The sequence below is a fragment of the Sus scrofa genome, chromosome 10, assembly GCF_054392235.1.
Source record: "Sus scrofa isolate SSC_HxYL_T2T_F1_AM1 chromosome 10, Sscrofa_HxYL_maternal_Yorkshire_Landrace_v2.0, whole genome shotgun sequence".
NCBI classification, from domain to species: Eukaryota; Metazoa; Chordata; class Mammalia; order Artiodactyla; family Suidae; genus Sus; species Sus scrofa.
In genome coordinates this window covers 29713939-29731317 of record NC_139392.1, presented here as the reverse complement: position 1 = coordinate 29731317, position 17379 = coordinate 29713939, and the positions used below count along the sequence as shown (strand labels likewise).

Genomic DNA, 17379 nt, shown 5'->3' with positions numbered 1-17379 from the left:
GGGGACTGAGGTAAGGCTGTCAGTGGAGTTCCAGCAGACAGGTTCAAGTGAGGTGTTTTTTGTTTTGGTTTTTGGCTTGCTGTGTGTGTTTGTTCGTTTGATTGTTTGTTTGAGAAGGGGGTAGAGGGGTGGGTAGGTTGGATGCCTTTGAGCTGATGGGGAAAGTTTCCAGGAAGGGGGGGGGTGTGGGTGGGGGCAGAGAGGGGCGAGGGGGGCGGGGACGCGGTTGTGCAGAGCGCGTGCGTGGGGGTTGCGTGCGTGCCGTGGCGTGCGAGGGGGTTGCGTGCGTGCCGTGGCGTGCGTGGGGGTTCGCGTGCGTGCCGGGGAAGGGAGCCCCCGGAGCGACTGCTGAGGGACACCGCGGCGAGCGAGCATGGGTGAAGGAGCTGAGGGCGTGAGCAGGGCTGCAGCGGGCAGGTCCAAGGTAGGTTTGTGTTTATCTTTTTGAGAAGGGAAGAGGGTGCCTAGGATGCTTGGGAAAAGGGGAGGGAAGGTCCCAGGAAGTGTTTGGGGGAAAGGTGCGTGGTTGGGGAGGGACCGGCTTCAGGGCAGGGCAGGTATGGGGGTTGAGTGCAGGAGGGTTAGCTGCGTGGAGGGGAAGGGAGCTCAGAGGGAATGGGGAGGGCCACCGCGAGCGTGGGGGAGGGAGGTGAGGATGGCAGCGGAGCCCCAGCTGAGAGGTTGAAGTTAGGGTTAGTTTTGAGAGGCAGGAAGAGGGTGGATGGGATCCCTTGGAAAAGTGGAGGCGAGGTCCTAGGAAGGGTTGGGCCTGTGCGAGTGCGGGGAGCGTGGAGGCGGGCAGGCACCCCTTGCCCCCCGAGCGTGCGTGGGGGTTGCGTGGGTGCAGGGGAAGGGAGGCCGGAGGGAATGGAGAGGGACACGGAGAGCCTGGGGCCCTGCGGGGAGGTTGTGAGGGGCATTCTAGGGGATAGGTTCAAGGTAGGTTTTGGTGGCTGCTGTGGTGGTGGTGGTTTTTGTTGCTGGTTTTTGGTTTTTGGTTGGTTGTTGTGAAGGGGGATGAGGGTGGAGGATGAGGACCCCTTAGCACATGGGAGCGGAAGGATGTCAGGAAAGGAGCCCAGAGGGGTTCGTGTGGGAATGGGCCAGGGCAGCTGGGAGGGGCTTGTGGGTAGTGCCTGAACAGAGGGGAAGGGAGAGCTGAAGGGAGTGCTGAGGGCCAGGGGAGCAGGGGGGGACTGAGGTAAGGCTGTCAGTGGAGTTCCAGCAGACAGGTTCAAGTGAGGTGTTTTTTGTTTTGGTTTTTGGCTTGCTGTGTGTGTTTGTTCGTTTGATTGTTTGTTTGAGAAGGGGGTAGAGGGGTGGGTAGGTTGGATGCCTTTGAGCTGATGGGGAAAGTTTCCAGGAAGGGGGGGGGTGTGGGTGGGGGCAGAGAGGGGCGAGGGGGGCGGGGACGCGGTTGTGCAGAGCGTGTGCCTGGGGGTTGCGTGCCTGCGCCGGGGAAGGGAGCCCCCGGAGCGACTGCTGAGGGACACCGCGGCGAGCGAGCATGGGTGAAGGAGCTGAGGGCGTGAGCAGGGCTGCAGCGGGCAGGTCCAAGGTAGGTTTGTGTTTATCTTTTTGAGAAGGGAAGAGGGTGCCTAGGATGCTTGGGAAAAGGGGAGGGAAGGTCCCAGGAAGTGTTTGGGGGAAAGGTGCGTGGTTGGGGAGGGACCGGCTTCAGTGCAGGGCAGGTATGGGGGTTGAGTGCAGGAGGGTTAGCTGCGTGGAGGGGAAGGGAGCTCAGAGGGAATGGGGAGGGCCACCGCGAGCGTGGGGGAGGGAGGTGAGGATGGCAGCGGAGCCCCAGCTGAGAGGTTGAAGTTAGGGTTAGTTTTGAGAGGCAGGAAGAGGGTGGATGGGATCCCTTGGAAAAGTGGAGGCGAGGTCCTAGGAAGGGTTGGGCCTGTGCGAGTGCGGGGAGCGTGGAGGCGGGCAGGCACCCCTTGCCCCCCGAGCGTGCGTGGGGGTTGCGTGGGTGCAGGGGAAGGGAGGCCGGAGGGAATGGAGAGGGACACGGAGAGCCTGGGGCCCTGCGGGGAGGTTGTGAGGGGCATTCTAGGGGATAGGTTCAAGGTAGGTTTTGGTGGCTGCTGCGGTGGTGGTGGTTTTTGTTGCTGGTTTTTGGTTTTTGGTTGGTTGTTGTGAAGGGGGAAGAGGGTGGAGGATGAGGACCCCTTAGCACATGGGAGCGGAAGGATGTCAGGAAAGGAGCCCAGAGGGGTTCGTGTGGGAATGGGCCAGGGCAGCTGGGAGGGGCTTGTGGGTAGTGCCTGAACAGAGGGGAAGGGAGAGCTGAAGGGAGTGCTGAGGGCCAGGGGAGCAGGGGGGGACTGAGGTAAGGCTGTCAGTGGAGTTCCAGCAGACAGGTTCAAGTGAGGTGTTTTTTGTTTTGGTTTTTGGCTTGCTGTGTGTGTTTGTTCCTTTGATTGTTTGTTTGAGAAGGGGGTAGAGGGGTGGGTAGGTTGGATGCCTTTGAGCTGATGGGGAGTGTTTCCAGGAAGGGGGGGGGGTGTGGGTGGGGGCAGAGAGGGGCGAGGGGGGCGGGGACGCGGTTGTGCAGAGCGCGTGCGTGGGGGTTGCCTGCGTGCGCCGGGGAAGGGAGCCCCCGGAGCGACTGCTGAGGGACACCGCGGCGAGCAAGCATGGGTGAAGGAGCTGAGGGCGTGAGCAGGGCTGCAGCGGGCAGGTCCAAGGTAGGTTTGTGTTTATCTTTTTGAGAAGGGAAGAGGGTGCCTAGGATGCTTGGGAAAAGGGGAGGGAAGGTCCCAGGAAGTGTTTGGGGGAAAGGTGCGTGGTTGGGGAGGGACCGGCTTCAGTGCAGGGCAGGTATGGGGGTTGAGTGCAGGAGGGTTAGCTGCGTGGAGGGGAAGGGAGCTCAGAGGGAATGGGGAGGGCCACCGCGAGCGTGGGGGAGGGAGGTGAGGATGGCAGCGGAGCCCCAGCTGAGAGGTTGAAGTTAGGGTTAGTTTTGAGAGGCAGGAAGAGGGTGGATGGGATCCCTTGGAAAAGTGGAGGCGAGGTCCTAGGAAGGGTTGGGCCTGTGCGAGTGCGGGGAGCGTGGAGGCGGGCAGGCACCCCTTGCCCCCCGAGCGTGCGTGGGGGTTGCGTGGGTGCAGGGGAAGGGAGGCCGGAGGGAATGGAGAGGGACACGGAGAGCCTGGGGCCCTGCGGGGAGGTTGTGAGGGGCATTCTAGGGGATAGGTTCAAGGTAGGTTTTGGTGGCTGCTGCGGTGGTGGTGGTTTTTGTTGCTGGTTTTTGGTTTTTGGTTGGTTGTTGTGAAGGGGGAAGAGGGTGGAGGATGAGGACCCCTTAGCACATGGGAGCGGAAGGATGTCAGGAAAGGAGCCCAGAGGGGTTCGTGTGGGAATGGGCCAGGGCAGCTGGGAGGGGCTTGTGGGTAGTGCCTGAACAGAGGGGAAGGGAGAGCTGAAGGGAGTGCTGAGGGCCAGGGGAGCAGGGGGGGACTGAGGTAAGGCTGTCAGTGGAGTTCCAGCAGACAGGTTCAAGTGAGGTGTTTTTTGTTTTGGTTTTTGGCTTGCTGTGTGTGTTTGTTCCTTTGATTGTTTGTTTGAGAAGGGGGTAGAGGGGTGGGTAGGTTGGATGCCTTTGAGCTGATGGGGAAAGTTTCCAGGAAGGGGGGGGGTGTGGGTGGGGGCAGAGAGGGGCGAGGGGGGCGGGGACGCGGTTGTGCAGAGCGCCTGCGTGGGGGTTGCGTGCGTGCCGTGGCGTGCGAGGGGGTTGCGTGCGTGCCGTGGCGTGCGTGGGGGTTGCGTGCGTGCCGGGGAAGGGAGCCCCCGGAGCGACTGCTGAGGGACACCGCGGCGAGCAAGCATGGGTGAAGGAGCTGAGGGCGTGAGCAGGGCTGCAGCGGGCAGGTCCAAGGTAGGTTTGTGTTTATCTTTTTGAGAAGGGAAGAGGGTGCCTAGGATGCTTGGGAAAAGGGGAGGGAAGGTCCCAGGAAGTGTTTGGGGGAAAGGTGCGTGGTTGGGGAGGGACCGGCTTCAGTGCAGGGCAGGTATGGGGGTTGAGTGCAGGAGGGTTAGCTGCGTGGAGGGGAAGGGAGCTCAGAGGGAATGGGGAGGGCCACCGCGAGCGTGGGGGAGGGAGGTGAGGATGGCAGCGGAGCCCCAGCTGAGAGGTTGAAGTTAGGGTTAGTTTTGAGAGGCAGGAAGAGGGTGGATGGGATCCCTTGGAAAAGTGGAGGCGAGGTCCTAGGAAGGGTTGGGCCTGTGCGAGTGCGGGGAGCGTGGAGGCGGGCAGGCACCCCTTGCCCCCCGAGCGTGCGTGGGGGTTGCGTGGGTGCAGGGGAAGGGAGGCCGGAGGGAATGGAGAGGGACACGGAGAGCCTGGGGCCCTGCGGGGAGGTTGTGAGGGGCATTCTAGGGGATAGGTTCAAGGTAGGTTTTGGTGGCTGCTGCGGTGGTGGTGGTTTTTGTTGCTGGTTTTTGGTTTTTGGTTGGTTGTTGTGAAGGGGGAAGAGGGTGGAGGATGAGGACCCCTTAGCACATGGGAGCGGAAGGATGTCAGGAAAGGAGCCCAGAGGGGTTCGTGTGGGAATGGGCCAGGGCAGCTGGGAGGGGCTTGTGGGTAGTGCCTGAACAGAGGGGAAGGGAGAGCTGAAGGGAGTGCTGAGGGCCAGGGGAGCAGGGGGGGACTGAGGTAAGGCTGTCAGTGGAGTTCCAGCAGACAGGTTCAAGTGAGGTGTTTTTTGTTTTGGTTTTTGGCTTGCTGTGTGTGTTTGTTCCTTTGATTGTTTGTTTGAGAAGGGGGTAGAGGGGTGGGTAGGTTGGATGCCTTTGAGCTGATGGGGAAAGTTTCCAGGAAGGGGGGGGGTGTGGGTGGGGGCAGAGAGGGGCGAGGGGGGCGGGGACGCGGTTGTGCAGAGCGCCTGCGTGGGGGTTGCGTGCGTGCCGTGGCGTGCGAGGGGGTTGCGTGCGTGCCGTGGCGTGCGTGGGGGTTGCGTGCGTGCCGGGGAAGGGAGCCCCCGGAGCGACTGCTGAGGGACACCGCGGCGAGCAAGCATGGGTGAAGGAGCTGAGGGCGTGAGCAGGGCTGCAGCGGGCAGGTCCAAGGTAGGTTTGTGTTTATCTTTTTGAGAAGGGAAGAGGGTGCCTAGGATGCTTGGGAAAAGGGGAGGGAAGGTCCCAGGAAGTGTTTGGGGGAAAGGTGCCTGGTTGGGGAGGGACCGGCTTCAGTGCAGGGCAGGTATGGGGGTTGAGTGCAGGAGGGTTAGCTGCGTGGAGGGGAAGGGAGCTCAGAGGGAATGGGGAGGGCCACCGCGAGCGTGGGTGAGGGAGGTGAGGATGGCAGCGGAGCCCCAGCTGAGAGGTTGAAGTTAGGGTTAGTTTTGAGAGGCAGGAAGAGGGTGGATGGGATCCCTTGGAAAAGTGGAGGCGAGGTCCTAGGAAGGGTTGGGCCTGTGCGAGTGCGGGGAGCGTGGAGGCGGGCAGGCACCCCTTGCCCCCCGAGCGTGCGTGGGGGTTGCGTGGGTGCAGGGGAAGGGAGGCCGGAGGGAATGGAGAGGGACACGGAGAGCCTGGGGCCCTGCGGGGAGGTTGTGAGGGGCATTCTAGGGGATAGGTTCAAGGTAGGTTTTGGTGGCTGCTGCGGTGGTGGTGGTTTTTGTTGCTGGTTTTTGGTTTTTGGTTGGTTGTTGTGAAGGGGGAAGAGGGTGGAGGATGAGGACCCCTTAGCACATGGGAGCGGAAGGATGTCAGGAAAGGAGCCCAGAGGGGTTCGTGTGGGAATGGGCCAGGGCAGCTGGGAGGGGCTTGTGGGTAGTGCCTGAACAGAGGGGAAGGGAGAGCTGAAGGGAGTGCTGAGGGCCAGGGGAGCAGGGGGGGACTGAGGTAAGGCTGTCAGTGGAGTTCCAGCAGACAGGTTCAAGTGAGGTGTTTTTTGTTTTGGTTTTTGGCTTGCTGTGTGTGTTTGTTCCTTTGATTGTTTGTTTGAGAAGGGGGTAGAGGGGTGGGTAGGTTGGATGCCTTTGAGCTGATGGGGAAAGTTTCCAGGAAGGGGGGGGGTGTGGGTGGGGGCAGAGAGGGGCGAGGGGGGCGGGGACGCGGTTGTGCAGAGCGCGTGCGTGGGGGTTGCGTGCGTGCCGTGGCGTGCGAGGGGGTTGCGTGCGTGCCGTGGCGTGCGTGGGGGTTGCGTGCGTGCCGGGGAAGGGAGCCCCCGGAGCGACTGCTGAGGGACACCGCGGCGAGCAAGCATGGGTGAAGGAGCTGAGGGCGTGAGCAGGGCTGCAGCGGGCAGGTCCAAGGTAGGTTTGTGTTTATCTTTTTGAGAAGGGAAGAGGGTGCCTAGGATGCTTGGGAAAAGGGGAGGGAAGGTCCCAGGAAGTGTTTGGGGGAAAGGTGCGTGGTTGGGGAGGGACCGGCTTCAGTGCAGGGCAGGTATGGGGGTTGAGTGCAGGAGGGTTAGCTGCGTGGAGGGGAAGGGAGCTCAGAGGGAATGGGGAGGGCCACCGCGAGCGTGGGGGAGGGAGGTGAGGATGGCAGCGGAGCCCCAGCTGAGAGGTTGAAGTTAGGGTTAGTTTTGAGAGGCAGGAAGAGGGTGGATGGGATCCCTTGGAAAAGTGGAGGCGAGGTCCTAGGAAGGGTTGGGCCTGTGCGAGTGCGGGGAGCGTGGAGGCGGGCAGGCACCCCTTGCCCCCCGAGCGTGCGTGGGGGTTGCGTGGGTGCAGGGGAAGGGAGGCCGGAGGGAATGGAGAGGGACACGGAGAGCCTGGGGCCCTGCGGGGAGGTTGTGAGGGGCATTCTAGGGGATAGGTTCAAGGTAGGTTTTGGTGGCTGCTGCGGTGGTGGTGGTTTTTGTTGCTGGTTTTTGGTTTTTGGTTGGTTGTTGTGAAGGGGGAAGAGGGTGGAGGATGAGGACCCCTTAGCACATGGGAGCGGAAGGATGTCAGGAAAGGAGCCCAGAGGGGTTCGTGTGGGAATGGGCCAGGGCAGCTGGGAGGGGCTTGTGGGTAGTGCCTGAACAGAGGGGAAGGGAGAGCTGAAGGGAGTGCTGAGGGCCAGGGGAGCAGGGGGGGACTGAGGTAAGGCTGTCAGTGGAGTTCCAGCAGACAGGTTCAAGTGAGGTGTTTTTTGTTTTGGTTTTTGGCTTGCTGTGTGTGTTTGTTCCTTTGATTGTTTGTTTGAGAAGGGGGTAGAGGGGTGGGTAGGTTGGATGCCTTTGAGCTGATGGGGAAAGTTTCCAGGAAGGGGGGGGGTGTGGGTGGGGGCAGAGAGGGGCGAGGGGGGCGGGGACGCGGTTGTGCAGAGCGCCTGCGTGGGGGTTGCGTGCGTGCCGTGGCGTGCGAGGGGGTTGCGTGCGTGCCGTGGCGTGCGTGGGGGTTGCGTGCGTGCCGGGGAAGGGAGCCCCCGGAGCGACTGCTGAGGGACACCGCGGCGAGCAAGCATGGGTGAAGGAGCTGAGGGCGTGAGCAGGGCTGCAGCGGGCAGGTCCAAGGTAGGTTTGTGTTTATCTTTTTGAGAAGGGAAGAGGGTGCCTAGGATGCTTGGGAAAAGGGGAGGGAAGGTCCCAGGAAGTGTTTGGGGGAAAGGTGCGTGGTTGGGGAGGGACCGGCTTCAGTGCAGGGCAGGTATGGGGGTTGAGTGCAGGAGGGTTAGCTGCGTGGAGGGGAAGGGAGCTCAGAGGGAATGGGGAGGGCCACCGCGAGCGTGGGTGAGGGAGGTGAGGATGGCAGCGGAGCCCCAGCTGAGAGGTTGAAGTTAGGGTTAGTTTTGAGAGGCAGGAAGAGGGTGGATGGGATCCCTTGGAAAAGTGGAGGCGAGGTCCTAGGAAGGGTTGGGCCTGTGCGAGTGCGGGGAGCGTGGAGGCGGGCAGGCACCCCTTGCCCCCCGAGCGTGCGTGGGGGTTGCGTGGGTGCAGGGGAAGGGAGGCCGGAGGGAATGGAGAGGGACACGGAGAGCCTGGGGCCCTGCGGGGAGGTTGTGAGGGGCATTCTAGGGGATAGGTTCAAGGTAGGTTTTGGTGGCTGCTGCGGTGGTGGTGGTTTTTGTTGCTGGTTTTTGGTTTTTGGTTGGTTGTTGTGAAGGGGGAAGAGGGTGGAGGATGAGGACCCCTTAGCACATGGGAGCGGAAGGATGTCAGGAAAGGAGCCCAGAGGGGTTCGTGTGGGAATGGGCCAGGGCAGCTGGGAGGGGCTTGTGGGTAGTGCCTGAACAGAGGGGAAGGGAGAGCTGAAGGGAGTGCTGAGGGCCAGGGGAGCAGGGGGGGACTGAGGTAAGGCTGTCAGTGGAGTTCCAGCAGACAGGTTCAAGTGAGGTGTTTTTTGTTTTGGTTTTTGGCTTGCTGTGTGTGTTTGTTCCTTTGATTGTTTGTTTGAGAAGGGGGTAGAGGGGTGGGTAGGTTGGATGCCTTTGAGCTGATGGGGAAAGTTTCCAGGAAGGGGGGGGGTGTGGGTGGGGGCAGAGAGGGGCGAGGGGGGCGGGGACGCGGTTGTGCAGAGCGCGTGCGTGGGGGTTGCTTGCGTGCCGTGGCGTGCGAGGGGGTTGCGTGCGTGCCGTGGCGTGCGTGGGGGTTCGCGTGCGTGCCGGGGAAGGGAGCCCCCAGAGCGACTGCTGAGGGACACCGCGGCGAGCGAGCATGGGTGAAGGAGCTGAGGGCGTGAGCAGGGCTGCAGAGGGCAGGTCCAAGGTAGGTTTGTGTTTATGTTTTTGAGAAGGGAAGAGGGTGCCTAGGATGCTTGGGAAAAGGGGAGGGAAGGTCCCAGGAAGTGTTTGGGGGAAAGGTGCGTGGTTGGGGAGGGACCGGCTTCAGTGCAGGGCAGGTATGGGGGTTGAGTGCAGGAGGGTTAGCTGCGTGGAGGGGAAGGGAGCTCAGAGGGAATGGGGAGGGCCACCGCGAGCGTGGGGGAGGGAGGGTGAGGATGGCAGCGGAGCCCCAGCTGAGAGGTTGAAGTTAGGGTTAGTTTTGAGAGGCAGGAAGAGGGTGGATGGGATCCCTTGGAAAAGTGGAGGCGAGGTCCTAGGAAGGGTTGGGCCTGTGCGAGTGCGGGGAGCGTGGAGGCGGGCAGGCACCCCTTGCCCCCCGAGCGTGCGTGGGGGTTGCGTGGGTGCAGGGGAAGGGAGGCCGGAGGGAATGGAGAGGGACACGGAGAGCCTGGGGCCCTGCGGGGAGGTTGTGAGGGGCATTCTAGGGGATAGGTTCAAGGTAGGTTTTGGTGGCTGCTGCGGTGGTGGTGGTTTTTGTTGCTGGTTTTTGGTTTTTGGTTGGTTGTTGTGAAGGGGGAAGAGGGTGGAGGATGAGGACCCCTTAGCACATGGGAGCGGAAGGATGTCAGGAAAGGAGCCCAGAGGGGTTCATGTGGGAATGGGCCAGGGCAGCTGGGAGGGGCTTGTGGGTAGTGCCTGAACAGAGGGGAAGGGAGAGCTGAAGGGAGTGCTGAGGGCCAGGGGAGCAGGGGGGGACTGAGGTAAGGCTGTCAGTGGAGTTCCAGCAGACAGGTTCAAGTGAGGTGTTTTTTGTTTTGGTTTTTGGCTTGCTGTGTGTGTTTGTTCCTTTGATTGTTTGTTTGAGAAGGGGGTAGAGGGGTGGGTAGGTTGGATGCCTTTGAGCTGATGGGGAAAGTTTCCAGGAAGGGGGGGGGTGTGGGTGGGGGCAGAGAGGGGCGAGGGGGGCGGGGACGCGGTTGTGCAGAGCGCCTGCGTGGGGGTTGCGTGCGTGCCGTGGCGTGCGAGGGGGTTGCGTGCGTGCCGTGGCGTGCGTGGGGGTTGCGTGCGTGCCGGGGAAGGGAGCCCCCGGAGCGACTGCTGAGGGACACCGCGGCGAGCAAGCATGGGTGAAGGAGCTGAGGGCGTGAGCAGGGCTGCAGCGGGCAGGTCCAAGGTAGGTTTGTGTTTATCTTTTTGAGAAGGGAAGAGGGTGCCTAGGATGCTTGGGAAAAGGGGAGGGAAGGTCCCAGGAAGTGTTTGGGGGAAAGGTGCGTGGTTGGGGAGGGACCGGCTTCAGTGCAGGGCAGGTATGGGGGTTGAGTGCAGGAGGGTTAGCTGCGTGGAGGGGAAGGGAGCTCAGAGGGAATGGGGAGGGCCACCGCGAGCGTGGGGGAGGGAGGTGAGGATGGCAGCGGAGCCCCAGCTGAGAGGTTGAAGTTAGGGTTAGTTTTGAGAGGCAGGAAGAGGGTGGATGGGATCCCTTGGAAAAGTGGAGGCGAGGTCCTAGGAAGGGTTGGGCCTGTGCGAGTGCGGGGAGCGTGGAGGCGGGCAGGCACCCCTTGCCCCCCGAGCGTGCGTGGGGGTTGCGTGGGTGCAGGGGAAGGGAGGCCGGAGGGAATGGAGAGGGACACGGAGAGCCTGGGGCCCTGCGGGGAGGTTGTGAGGGGCATTCTAGGGGATAGGTTCAAGGTAGGTTTTGGTGGCTGCTGCGGTGGTGGTGGTTTTTGTTGCTGGTTTTTGGTTTTTGGTTGGTTGTTGTGAAGGGGGAAGAGGGTGGAGGATGAGGACCCCTTAGCACATGGGAGCGGAAGGATGTCAGGAAAGGAGCCCAGAGGGGTTCGTGTGGGAATGGGCCAGGGCAGCTGGGAGGGGCTTGTGGGTAGTGCCTGAACAGAGGGGAAGGGAGAGCTGAAGGGAGTGCTGAGGGCCAGGGGAGCAGGGGGGGACTGAGGTAAGGCTGTCAGTGGAGTTCCAGCAGACAGGTTCAAGTGAGGTGTTTTTTGTTTTGGTTTTTGGCTTGCTGTGTGTGTTTGTTCCTTTGATTGTTTGTTTGAGAAGGGGGTAGAGGGGTGGGTAGGTTGGATGCCTTTGAGCTGATGGGGAAAGTTTCCAGGAAGGGGGGGGGTGTGGGTGGGGGCAGAGAGGGGCGAGGGGGGCGGGGACGCGGTTGTGCAGAGCGCGTGCGTGGGGGTTGCTTGCGTGCCGTGGCGTGCGAGGGGGTTGCGTGCGTGCCGTGGCGTGCGTGGGGGTTCGCGTGCGTGCCGGGGAAGGGAGCCCCCAGAGCGACTGCTGAGGGACACCGCGGCGAGCGAGCATGGGTGAAGGAGCTGAGGGCGTGAGCAGGGCTGCAGAGGGCAGGTCCAAGGTAGGTTTGTGTTTATGTTTTTGAGAAGGGAAGAGGGTGCCTAGGATGCTTGGGAAAAGGGGAGGGAAGGTCCCAGGAAGTGTTTGGGGGAAAGGTGCGTGGTTGGGGAGGGACCGGCTTCAGTGCAGGGCAGGTATGGGGGTTGAGTGCAGGAGGGTTAGCTGCGTGGAGGGGAAGGGAGCTCAGAGGGAATGGGGAGGGCCACCGCGAGCGTGGGGGAGGGAGGGTGAGGATGGCAGCGGAGCCCCAGCTGAGAGGTTGAAGTTAGGGTTAGTTTTGAGAGGCAGGAAGAGGGTGGATGGGATCCCTTGGAAAAGTGGAGGCGAGGTCCTAGGAAGGGTTGGGCCTGTGCGAGTGCGGGGAGCGTGGAGGCGGGCAGGCACCCCTTGCCCCCCGAGCGTGCGTGGGGGTTGCGTGGGTGCAGGGGAAGGGAGGCCGGAGGGAATGGAGAGGGACACGGAGAGCCTGGGGCCCTGCGGGGAGGTTGTGAGGGGCATTCTAGGGGATAGGTTCAAGGTAGGTTTTGGTGGCTGCTGCGGTGGTGGTGGTTTTTGTTGCTGGTTTTTGGTTTTTGGTTGGTTGTTGTGAAGGGGGAAGAGGGTGGAGGATGAGGACCCCTTAGCACATGGGAGCGGAAGGATGTCAGGAAAGGAGCCCAGAGGGGTTCATGTGGGAATGGGCCAGGGCAGCTGGGAGGGGCTTGTGGGTAGTGCCTGAACAGAGGGGAAGGGAGAGCTGAAGGGAGTGCTGAGGGCCAGGGGAGCAGGGGGGGACTGAGGTAAGGCTGTCAGTGGAGTTCCAGCAGACAGGTTCAAGTGAGGTGTTTTTTGTTTTGGTTTTTGGCTTGCTGTGTGTGTTTGTTCGTTTGATTGTTTGTTTGAGAAGGGGGTAGAGGGGTGGGTAGGTTGGATGCCTTTGAGCTGATGGGGAAAGTTTCCAGGAAGGGGGGGGGTGTGGGTGGGGGCAGAGAGGGGCGAGGGGGGCGGGGACGCGGTTGTGCAGAGCGCGTGCGTGGGGGTTGCGTGCGTGCGCCGGGGAAGGGAGCCCCCGGAGCGACTGCTGAGGGACACCGCGGCGAGCGAGCATGGGTGAAGGAGCTGAGGGCGTGAGCAGGGCTGCAGCGGGCAGGTCCAAGGTAGGTTTGTGTTTATCTTTTTGAGAAGGGAAGAGGGTGCCTAGGATGCTTGGGAAAAGGGGAGGGAAGGTCCCAGGAAGTGTTTGGGGGAAAGGTGCGTGGTTGGGGAGGGACCGGCTTCAGTGCAGGGCAGGTATGGGGGTTGAGTGCAGGAGGGTTAGCTGCGTGGAGGGGAAGGGAGCTCAGAGGGAATGGGGAGGGCCACCGCGAGCGTGGGGGAGGGAGGTGAGGATGGCAGCGGAGCCCCAGCTGAGAGGTTGAAGTTAGGGTTAGTTTTGAGAGGCAGGAAGAGGGTGGATGGGATCCCTGGGAAAAGTGGAGGCGAGGTCCTAGGAAGGGTTGGGCCTGTGCGAGTGCGGGGAGCGTGGAGGCGGGCAGGCACCCCTTGCCCCCCGAGCGTGCGTGGGGGTTGCGTGGGTGCAGGGGAAGGGAGGCCGGAGGGAATGGAGAGGGACACGGAGAGCCTGGGGCCCTGCGGGGAGGTTGTGAGGGGCATTCTAGGGGATAGGTTCAAGGTAGGTTTTGGTGGCTGCTGCGGTGGTGGTGGTTTTTGTTGCTGGTTTTTGGTTTTTGGTTGGTTGTTGTGAAGGGGGAAGAGGGTGGAGGATGAGGACCCCTTAGCACATGGGAGCGGAAGGATGTCAGGAAAGGAGCCCAGAGGGGTTCATGTGGGAATGGGCCAGGGCAGCTGGGAGGGGCTTGTGGGTAGTGCCTGAACAGAGGGGAAGGGAGAGCTGAAGGGAGTGCTGAGGGCCAGGGGAGCAGGGGGGGACTGAGGTAAGGCTGTCAGTGGAGTTCCAGCAGACAGGTTCAAGTGAGGTGTTTTTTGTTTTGGTTTTTGGCTTGCTGTGTGTGTTTGTTCGTTTGATTGTTTGTTTGAGAAGGGGGTAGAGGGGTGGGTAGGTTGGATGCCTTTGAGCTGATGGGGAAAGTTTCCAGGAAGGGGGGGGGTGTGGGTGGGGGCAGAGAGGGGCGAGGGGGGCGGGGACGCGGTTGTGCAGAGCGCCTGCGTGTGGGTTGCGTGCGTGCCTGGGAAGGGAGCCCCCGGAGCGACTGCTGAGGGACACCGCGGCGAGCGAGCATGGGTGAAGGAGCTGAGGGCGTGAGCAGGGCTGCAGCGGGCAGGTCCAAGGTAGGTTTGTGTTTATCTTTTTGAGAAGGGAAGAGGGTGCCTAGGATGCTTGGGAAAAGGGGAGGGAAGGTCCCAGGAAGTGTTTGGGGGAAAGGTGCGTGGTTGGGGAGGGACCGGCTTCAGTGCAGGGCAGGTATGGGGGTTGAGTGCAGGAGGGTTAGCTGCGTGGAGGGGAAGGGAGCTCAGAGGGAATGGGGAGGGCCACCGCGAGCGTGGGGGAGGGAGGTGAGGATGGCAGCGGAGCCCCAGCTGAGAGGTTGAAGTTAGGGTTAGTTTTGAGAGGCAGGAAGAGGGTGGATGGGATCCCTTGGAAAAGTGGAGGCGAGGTCCTAGGAAGGGTTGGGCCTGTGCGAGTGCGGGGAGCGTGGAGGCGGGCAGGCACCCCTTGCCCCCCGAGCGTGCGTGGGGGTTGCGTGGGTGCAGGGGAAGGGAGGCCGGAGGGAATGGAGAGGGACACGGAGAGCCTGGGGCCCTGCGGGGAGGTTGTGAGGGGCATTCTAGGGGATAGGTTCAAGGTAGGTTTTGGTGGCTGCTGCGGTGGTGGTGGTTTTTGTTGCTGGTTTTTGGTTTTTGGTTGGTTGTTGTGAAGGGGGAAGAGGGTGGAGGATGAGGACCCCTTAGCACATGGGAGCGGAAGGATGTCAGGAAAGGAGCCCAGAGGGGTTCGTGTGGGAATGGGCCAGGGCAGCTGGGAGGGGCTTGTGGGTAGTGCCTGAACAGAGGGGAAGGGAGAGCTGAAGGGAGTGCTGAGGGCCAGGGGAGCAGGGGGGGACTGAGGTAAGGCTGTCAGTGGAGTTCCAGCAGCAGACAGGTTCAAGTGAGGTGTTTTTTGTTTTGGTTTTTGGCTTGCTGTGTGTGTTTGTTCGTTTGATTGTTTGTTTGAGAAGGGGGTAGAGGGGTGGGTAGGTTGGATGCCTTTGAGCTGATGGGGAAAGTTTCCAGGAAGGGGGGGGGTGTGGGTGGGGGCAGAGAGGGGCGAGGGGGGCGGGGACGCGGTTGTGCAGAGCGCGTGCGTGGGGGTTGCGTGCGTGCGCCGGGGAAGGGAGCCCCCGGAGCGACTGCTGAGGGACACCGCGGCGAGCGAGCATCGGTGAAGGAGCTGAGGGCGTGAGCAGGGCTGCAGCGGGCAGGTCCAAGGTAGGTTTGTGTTTATGTTTTTGAGAAGGGAAGAGGGTGCCTAGGATGCTTGGGAAAAGGGGAGGGAAGGTCCCAGGAAGTGTTTGGGGGAAAGGTGCGTGGTTGGGGAGGGACCGGCTTCAGTGCAGGGCAGGTATGGGGGTTGAGTGCAGGAGGGTTAGCTGCGTGGAGGGGAAGGGAGCTCAGAGGGAATGGGGAGGGCCACCGCGAGCGTGGGGGAGGGAGGTGAGGATGGCAGCGGAGCCCCAGCTGAGAGGTTCAAGTTAGGGTTAGTGTTGAGAGGCAGGAAGAGGGTGGATGGGATCCCTTGGAAAAGTGGAGGCGAGGTCCTAGGAAGGGTTGGGCCTGTTCGAGTGCGGGGAGCGTGGAGGCGGGCAGGCACCCCTTGCCCCCCGAGCGTGCGTGGGGGTTGCGTGGGTGCAGGGGAAGGGAGGCCGGAGGGAATGGAGAGGGACACGGAGAGCCTGGGGCCCTGCGGGGAGGTTGTGAGGGGCATTCTAGGGGATAGGTTCAAGGTAGGTTTTGGTGGCTGCTGCGGTGGTGGTGGTTTTTGTTGTTGGTTTTTGGTGTTTGGTTGGTTGTTGTGAAGGGGGAAGAGGGTGGAGGATGAGGACCCCTTAGCACATGGGAGCGGAAGGATGTCAGGAAAGGAGCCCAGAGGGGTTCGTGTGGGAATGGGCCAGGGCAGCTGGGAGGGGCTTGTGGGTAGTGCCTGAACAGAGGGGAAGGGAGAGCTGAAGGGAGTGCTGAGGGCCAGGGGAGCAGGGGGGGACTGAGGTAAGGCTGTCAGTGGAGTTCCAGCAGACAGGTTCAAGTGAGGTGTTTTTTGTTTTGGTTTTTGGCTTGCTGTGTGTGTTTGTTCGTTTGATTGTTTGTTTGAGAAGGGGGTAGAGGGGTGGGTAGGTTGGATGCCTTTGAGCTGATGGGGAAAGTTTCCAGGAAGGGGGGGGGTGTGGGTGGGGGCAGAGAGGGGCGAGGGGGGCGGGGACGCGGTTGTGCAGAGCGCCTGCGTGGGGGATGCGTGCGTGCCGGGGAAGGGAGCCCCCGGAGCGACTGCTGAGGGACACCGCGGCGAGCGAGCATGGGTGAAGGAGCTGAGGGCGTGAGCAGGGCTGCAGTGGGCAGGTCCAAGGTAGGTTTGGTTTATCTTTTTGAGAAGGGAAGAGGGTGCCTAGGATGCTTGGGAAAAGGGGAGGGAAGGTCCCAGGAAGTGTTTGGGGGAAAGGTGCGTGGTTGGGGAGGGACCGGCTTCAGTGCAGGGCAGGTATGGGGGTTGAGTGCAGGAGGGTTAGCTGCGTGGAGGGGAAGGGAGCTCAGAGGGAATGGGGAGGGCCACCGCGAGCGTGGGTGAGGGAGGTGAGGATGGCAGCGGAGCCCCAGCTGAGAGGTTGAAGTTAGGGTTAGTTTTGAGAGGCAGGAAGAGGGTGGATGGGATCCCTTGGAAAAGTGGAGGCGAGGTCCTAGGAAGGGTTGGGCCTGTGCGAGTGCGGGGAGCGTGGAGGCGGGCAGGCACCCCTTGCCCCCCGAGCGTGCGTGGGGGTTGCGTGGGTGCAGGGGAAGGGAGGCCGGAGGGAATGGAGAGGGACACGGAGAGCCTGGGGCCCTGCGGGGAGGTTGTGAGGGGCATTCTAGGGGATAGGTTCAAGGTAGGTTTTGGTGGCTGCTGCGGTGGTGGTGGTTTTTGTTGCTGGTTTTTGGTTTTTGGTTGGTTGTTGTGAAGGGGGAAGAGGGTGGAGGATGAGGACCCCTTAGCACATGGGAGCGGAAGGATGTCAGGAAAGGAGCCCAGAGGGGTTCGTGTGGGAATGGGCCAGGGCAGCTGGGAGGGGCTTGTGGGTAGTGCCTGAACAGAGGGGAAGGGAGAGCTGAAGGGAGTGCTGAGGGCCAGGGGAGCAGGGGGGGACTGAGGTAAGGCTGTCAGTGGAGTTCCAGCAGACAGGTTCAAGTGAGGTGTTTTTTGTTTTGGTTTTTGGCTTGCTGTGTGTGTTTGTTCGTTTGATTGTTTGTTTGAGAAGGGGGTAGAGGGGTGGGTAGGTTGGATGCCTTTGAGCTGATGGGGAAAGTTTCCAGGAAGGGGGGGGGTGTGGGTGGGGGCAGAGAGGGGCGAGGGGGGCGGGGACGCGGTTGTGCAGAGCGCCTGCGTGGGGGTTGCGTGCGTGCCGGGGAAGGGAGCCCCCGGAGCGACTGCTGAGGGACACCGCGGCGAGCGAGCATGGGTGAAGGAGCTGAGGGCGTGAGCAGGGCTGCAGTGGGCAGGTCCAAGGTAGGTTTGGTTTATCTTTTTGAGAAGGGAAGAGGGTGCCTAGGATGCTTGGGAAAAGGGGAGGGAAGGTCCCAGGAAGTGTTTGGGGGAAAGGTGCGTGGTTGGGGAGGGACCGGCTTCAGTGCAGGGCAGGTATGGGGGTTGAGTGCAGGAGGGTTAGCTGCGTGGAGGGGAAGGGAGCTCAGAGGGAATGGGGAGGGCCACCGCGAGCGTGGGTGAGGGAGGTGAGGATGGCAGCGGAGCCCCAGCTGAGAGGTTGAAGTTAGGGTTAGTTTTGAGAGGCAGGAAGAGGGTGGATGGGATCCCTTGGAAAAGTGGAGGCGAGGTCCTAGGAAGGGTTGGGCCTGTGCGAGTGCGGGGAGCGTGGAGGCGGGCAGGCACCCCTTGCCCCCCGAGCGTGCGTGGGGGTTGCGTGGGTGCAGGGGAAGGGAGGCCGGAGGGAATGGAGAGGGACACGGAGAGCCTGGGGCCCTGCGGGGAGGTTGTGAGGGGCATTCTAGGGGATAGGTTCAAGGTAGGTTTTGGTGGCTGCTGCGGTGGTGGTGGTTTTTGTTGCTGGTTTTTGGTTTTTGGTTGGTTGTTGTGAAGGGGGAAGAGGGTGGAGGATGAGGACCCCTTAGCACATGGGAGCGGAAGGATGTCAGGAAAGGAGCCCAGAGGGGTTCGTGTGGGAATGGGCCAGGGCA

General features: G+C 62.0%; 1 protein-coding gene across 11 annotated transcripts in view; it reads left to right on the top strand.

Moving 5' to 3' along the window:
• The first annotated feature begins 287 nt into the window (after nucleotides 1-287).
• Nucleotides 288-17379, top strand: part of LOC146398906 (uncharacterized) — a 130349-nt gene continuing 113257 nt past the window's right edge. For 3 of the 11 annotated variants that reach the window (XM_084980783.1, XM_084980775.1, XM_084980770.1), the window contains exon 1: nucleotides 288-424. The gene's annotated coding sequence lies outside the window, so the exon portion shown is untranslated. Of the gene's footprint in view, nucleotides 425-6182; nucleotides 6264-7372; nucleotides 7454-9754; nucleotides 9836-14353; nucleotides 14431-17379 lie in introns of those variants that run through there. The other 8 variants (XM_084980786.1, XM_084980773.1, XM_084980780.1 and 5 more) reach the window with 4 other exon arrangements.